The 6,927-nt window shown below is 43.2% G+C and overlaps 1 pseudogene; it reads left to right on the top strand.

Moving 5' to 3' along the window:
* Positions 1-2,932: 2,932 nt before the first annotated feature.
* LOC128043780 (60S ribosomal protein L35-like) lies at positions 2,933-3,282 on the top strand (annotated as a pseudogene).
* The last annotated feature ends 3,645 nt before the right edge of the window (positions 3,283-6,927 follow it).

Here is a 6,927-nt window from a genome sequence, read left to right as displayed (position 1 = left end):
ACTTTAGTAAATGGAGTGCTTTCGCCTATATGAATTATTTCACTTATTTTCACATAAAACAACCATCTAGTCAGGCCGGTGGTTTTTCCACTTTCTAGGTGAGGAAACGCATTAAGCATTTAAACGTTAAGCCAAGAAAGAGGTGAACAGTGGCAGGCTTCCAGCGCCCTTGCCTCCTGTTCTTGCTCTTCATTTCCTCCTAAAGTCATCTCCATAGTCTTTAAGTAAGCAAGTCATATCGTTCCCATGCTCTAAAGCCCTTAACCGATCTTATCAGAAACAAGTCTAAAATCCTCAGCAGAATAAACCTCAGGCTCAAAACTTCCTCTCTAATCTTCCCCGAGTCTCAGATAAGGCTTGAGTTTGTGGGACCCCTGGAGCAAGAGCCCTTCACTGAAGGGCTGTCAGGCAGAGTATAACCAGGAATCAGATACCTTTATTCCTGGGAGTGCCCCTGGCCACACAAATGGTAAATGGGAAGTGAGAATCTAACCTGCCACCCTCGGCCAAATGGGCATGTTTGGGTTAGGCTGTGAAATATTAGACCGGGGCATCCTGAGTACCTTGGCTTCTATCAAGTGGTGAATTCCTCATGAAAGAGAGCAGCCTGCCAGAACTTATCTTGCGGCCTTGAAATCACCAGCTCTGCTGTTGATGATGATTTGAGCCCCCAAACTTTGTAAGATGGGTAATACTTGATTCATCCTGTATCATTTAAATCTTATTTTCTAGATAAAATGGAATTTATGTCTAATAGGCTTAACCTTTTCAGTGACCTATCTGTTTATAATAATTAAAGAATTTGGTGCGAGTGTTTTGATCCCCTTGAGGAAAGTTCCTGTCACTTTTTTGCTTAGAGTTGGTCAGTGGCTCCTCATCTTCAGTGGGTCCCCGTCTTACTCAGACCAAAAGCCCAAGGCCCTAAAGAGTCTACCAAGTCCACAGGAACTGGTCCCACTATGTCCTGTGAATGTCACTCAGTCGTGTCTGACTCTTTGCGACCCCATGGACTATACAGTCCTTGAAATTCTCTAGGCCAGAATACTGGAGTGGGTAGCCTTTCCCTTCTCCAGGGGATCTTCCCAACCCAGGGACTGAACCCAGGTCTCCTGCATTACAGGGAGATTCTGTACCAGCTGAGCCGCAAAGTGAGCCCCGGGATGTCCTACTGCCCCACAATCTATTGTTCCTTTCTGACTCCGTCTTTCCTTACTCTCCCCAGCCTTCCATTTTCTACATTTCTTTTAGCTCCCCGACTCGGGATCCAACCCATACCCCTTACATTGGGAGCACTGAGTCTTAACCACAGGAGTGCCTGGGAAGTCCTCCCCAGCTCTTGATGTTTCTCCAACCTCCTTGCCTGCTTCTCTTCAGAGCCTTTGCATTTGCTGTTCCATCTGCCTGGAACACCCTTCCTCCAGATATCTGAATAACTCTCTTACCATCTTTGTACTTTAAATGCCATCGTCTCATTGAGACTTTCCTCAACTATGGTTTTTATTTTCTTAACATTTTTATATGTAATTCTGATTCCAATTGCTTAATTCTAATTTACAGGGGTAAAAGATATGTATCCATACAATTACCGCGCCAGTTTGCTGAAGTTTCTCATGGCCCAGGGATTTATCCTAAGGAGACTGACCTTTGTATTTGTGACCTTTGTATTGGTGATACATTAAATTCTTAATTAATAGCTATGTACCTTTAAAAGGGGTGTTTCAGTGGTAAAGAACACACCTGCCAGTGCCAGAGACACAGGAGATGCAGGTTCGATTCCTGGAGGAGGAAATGGCATCCCACTCCAGTATTCTTACCAATGTTCCACGGACAGAGGAGCCTGGCAGCCACAGTCCGTGGGGTCACAAAGAGTCAGACATGACTGAGCACACACATGCCTTTAGAAAGATGGTCTTAACCGGCCCACAACCGTAGTAAGAGTTATATTTGTTACCTAAATCTTTTCCTTTAGTTGTGGAAATGCATGTCTTTTCCTTCTATTCCAAAGACTTTTTAACTTCTGTTCAGTTCAGTCACTTAGTCGTGTCCGACTCTTTGCGGCCCCGTGAATCACAGCACACCAGGCTTCCCTGTCCATCACCAACTCCCGGAGTTCACCCAAACTCTTGTCCACCGAGTCGGTGATGCCATCCAGCCATCTCATCCTCTGTCGTCCCCTTCTCTTCCTGCCTCCGATCCCTCCCAGCGTCAGAGTCTTTTCCAATGAGTCAACTCTTCACATGAGGTGGCCAGAGTATTGGAGTTTCAGCTTCAGCATCAGTCCATCCAAAGAACACCCAGGACTGATCTCCTTTAGAATGGACTGGTTGGATCTCCTTGCAGTCCAAGGGACTCTCAAGAATCTTCTCCAACACCACAGTTCAAAAGCATCAATTCTTTTTAACTTAATGTTTCCTAAAATATGTATATTGTCTTTTATATCCACCTTTAAAGATCTTGAACTTGGTGGGAATCATTAATTCTTTAGTATTCTTAGGACTGTTATAAATTAAACTCTTACAGATATTTAAAATGTTTCAAAGTTAATTTTTGTGTATTTATTTTTGGCCGCGCTGGGTCTTTCTTGCTGTGTGCGAGTTTTCTGTAATTGTGGCAAGCAGGGGCTACTCTCTAGTTGTATGTGAAATCTCCCCGGGCCAGAGACTGAACCCATGTCCCCTGCATTGGCAGGCGGATTCCCAGCCACTGGACCACTATGAAGTCCTCAATTGAATTTTGACTGTCTGCATGAACTAGTATAACTAGCTGTTTCAACTTATAAGGTCAATCTACTGGAAAGAAAATTTGAAACTTATTACCCATTTCCATGACTTAATCACATACTTGGAGAATAACCTAAACCTTTCCTGCTGACTCAAGAATACAGTTATGGCTCTTTCCCTCTGAGAAGGCTGCAGAGGCAGACTATACAGCCATGGCCGAGATAAAGGCTCAAGACCTTCGTGGCAAGAAGAATGAGGAGCTGCTGAAAAAGTTGGAAGACCTGAAGGTGGCGCTGTCCCAGCTGCGTGTGGCGAAAGTAACAGGCAGTGAGCCTTCCAAACTCTCCAAGATTCTCGTTTGCAAATCCATCGCCAGGGTACTCACCGTCAGTAACCAGACTCAGAAAGAGAACCTCAGGAAATCTGTAAGGGCAAGAAGCCTCTGATCTGCGACCCAAGAAAACGCGAGCCATGCACCGAGCATGAACAGAACCTGAAGACCAAGAAGCAGCGGTGGAAAGAATGGCTGTTCCCACTCCGGGAATATGCGGTCAAGGCCTGAGCATCCAGGCATCAAAAAACAAGCAAACTGGCAAAAAAAGAAAAAGTACAATTATGAGCGCAAGTTACGTTAACGCTTTGTAGGTGGAAATATTAGTATATCGAGTTGTAACTACCCCAATTTATAGGACAGTTCCTATTTTCTTGGAAAAATTCCTGTATATCACTTCTGTTTTTCAGTCTCTATGCCTTAATTTAGTTCCTCACCATTTCTTACTTTGACAACTTCATTAAGCCTTTAAATTAATCTCCCTGGCCCTGCCTCTCCCACTATTTCTCCATGCTGTTTGGGGTTTTTTTTTTCAGGGTATACAAACTGGCTCATCATAACAATAATACCTAATAATTATTGAGCCCTAACTGCATGCTGAGCCACTAGGATATTAAAAAGCAGAGATAATCACTTTGCTGACAGATGTCCATCTAGTCGAAGCTATGGTTCTTTCAGTAGTCACGTATGGATGTGAGAGCTGACCGTAAAGAAGACAGAGCACCGAAGAATTGATGCTTTTGAACTGTCATGCTGAAGAAGACTCTTGAGAGTCCCCTGGACAGCAAGGAGATCAAACTAGTCAATCTTAAAGGAAATCAACCCTAAATACAATATCCATTGCAAGGGCTGATGCTGAAGCTGAAGCTCCAATACTTTGGCCACCTGATGTGAAAAGCCGACTCATTGGAAAAGACCTTGATGCTGGGAAAGATTGAAGGCAGAAGGAGAAGAGGGTGACAGAGGATGGGATGGTTGGATGGCATCATTGATTAAATTGTCATAAACTTGGGCAAACTCTGGGAGATGGCAAGGGACAGGGAAGCCTGGCGTCCTGTAGTCCATGGGGTCGCAAAGAGTCAGGCACGACTTGGCGACTGAACTTCGACAAACGGCATGCTAGGCTTTCCAGGTGGCGCTAATGGTAAAGAAATAATGCCTCTCCTGCCAGTTCAGGAAAGGCAAGAGACACTGGTTCCATCCCTGGGTTGGAAAGATCCCCTGGAGAAGGAAATAGCAACCCACTCCAGTATTCTTGCCTGGGAAATCCCATGGACAGGGTAGCCTGATCCATGGAGTTTCAAAGAGTTGGATGGACATGAATGAGCACACACACACACACCTGCTTGCTAGGTCTTTTGCATACATTATGTCCAGAAAAAAAGTGCAGGACTTAAAAGAGTGCTGGTTTGGGGTCAGTCAGCCTGAATTCCAGTCTCTGTTCACTTGCTTCATGTACAGTCTTGGAGAAGATTTTGTTTTTATTCCTCTGTGTCTCTCTTTCTTGATCTATACCACGTGAATCCCAGTAGCACTTACTTCATGAGGCTGTTGTGAGGACTGAAATAAGATAATGGGTGTAAAATGCTTACTACTGTGCTTAGTAAACCTTCAAATATTAGCGATTTACTTTTATGAAGATATAACTCATAGAGCATAAAATTCACCTTTTAAAGTGTACAATTCAGTGTTTTTTAGTGTATTCACAAAGTTATGCAGCCATCACTACTCTCTAATTATAGAAACACTTTACTGCATAAAGAAAGCCCATATCCATTAATAGCCCCTGACAGCACTAACCTACTCTCTTGTCTCTCACCTGCCCATGCTGGATATTTCATATAAATGAAATCATAAAATATATGGTGTTTTGTGACTGGCTTCTTTCTCTTAGCTTGAGGTTTTTAAGTTTCATCCATGTGGTAGCAAATAGGAAATCAGTTTTTCATTCCTTTTTAATGGCTGAATAACTTTCTATTGGATGGATCTACCACATTTTGTTTGTCCATTTCCCAAATGCTGATGGACATTGAGTTGTTTCCACCCTTTCACTGTTATGAATAATGCTGCTATAAACATTAGTATACAAATTTCTATGGGCATATATAGTTTCATTTCTCTTAAACATAAACATAAACCTAGGAGTGGCATTGCAGAGTCTTGTGGTAACTCTATGTTTAATCATTTAGGAACTACCAGGCTGTTTTCCAAAATGGGTGTACCATTTTACATTCCAACCAGCAGTACGTGAAGGTTCTGATTTCTACACATCCTGGCCAACACTTGTTATTTTCCTGTGTGTGTGTGTGTGTTTATAGTAGTCAGCCTAATGGGTGTGAAGTCGTATCTCACTGTGACTTTTACTTGCATTTCCTTAATGACTCCTGATGCTAAACATATCTTCACGTGCTCATTGTTGTTTGTCTTTATTTCTTATTGCTGTTAATCTTATTTATCTTAGCTATTATCTTACTTAATCCTCTCAACAGACTTCCTTAGCACCTCTTAACAGTCAGTATGTCCATTTTACAAAAAGGAAACTGGTGGTTAGGGTTAAGTAACTTGACTAAGTCACATAGCTAGTCATTGGTAGACCTATAACCATGTCACTCTTCTTAAAATCCTTCAGAAGTGTCCAGACCCACAGAAGTGGAGGGGTTTCAGGAGCTGACACCTACATACCCTTCTCTGTTCATCTCTGTTCATCTCCCATGTTCATCTCCCTGAGTCTCTAGCCATAGCAAACTTTTTTGAAGAGGTCATGCTTTTTAATACTTGCTATACCTTTGCCCTTGGGGTTTCTGTCTAGAATGTCCTTTGTCCTCTTCTCCATTATGAACTTTTATTCATCCTTCAAGACTCGACTGTTACTGCCTTTTGGAAGCTTTTGTGGACTTGCTTCTCAGGTGGCACTAGTGGTAAAGAACTCTCCTGCCAATGCAGGAGACTTAAGAGACGAGGGTTCAATCCCTGGATCAGGAAGATCTCCTGGAGAAGGGCATCGCAACCCACTCCAGTATTCTTGCCTGGGGAATCCCATGGACGGAGGAGCCTGGCAGGCTACAGTCCATACGGTCGCAAAGAGTTGGACATGACTGAGGCGACTTGGCATGCACGCATGTGGACACTGCCAGGCAAAGTCATTTGCTTCCTTGGTTTTAGAGTTTCCTTCTCCTAGGAGTACTTTCTTTCTCTTTCTCTCCCTCTGCTGATGGACATTGAGGTGTTGTAGAGCACCGCTCTTTGATGTGTCATCCGGTTTGTATTCCCAGGGCCAGGGATCGCCTGGCATTGAGCAGGTGCTCAATAGATATTGAATGAATACATTTCACATTTCAGAATATCTGTTCTCATGAAAATAAAAGATTTTTTCTTTAAAAAAAAGGGAAAGAGAGACTTGCCTGGTGGTCCAGTGGCTAAGACTCTGCACATTCAATGCAAGGGACCCAAGTTCCATCCCTGCCCAGGGCACTAGATTCCACATGCCACAACTAAGAGTTTTCATGCCCAAACTAAAGATCCCAAGCATTGCAGCGAAGACCTGACACAACCAAAAAATCATATTTTTTTTAAAAAAAGAACAAAATATATATGACAGTGAAAGTCGCTCAGTCGTGTCCGACTCTTTGCAGGCCCCATGGACTATACAGTCCTTGGGATTCTCCAGAATACTGGAGTGGGTAGCTGTTTCCTTCTCCAGGGGATCTTCCCAACCCAAAGATTGAAACAGGGTCTCCTGCATTGCAGGTGGATTCTTTACCAACCACACTGTCAGGGAAGCCCCAAAATATATATAGCTGTATGATTTTCAGAACAGTGTAAAAGTAGTTATTGTATCAAAGCATGAAGTTTCTTTCTTTCCATTGTTTTTCTAAC

This window comes from Budorcas taxicolor, chromosome 2, assembly GCF_023091745.1.
Source record: "Budorcas taxicolor isolate Tak-1 chromosome 2, Takin1.1, whole genome shotgun sequence".
NCBI lineage: Eukaryota > Metazoa > Chordata > Mammalia > Artiodactyla > Bovidae > Budorcas > Budorcas taxicolor.
This window is presented reverse-complemented; position numbering and strand designations above follow the sequence as displayed.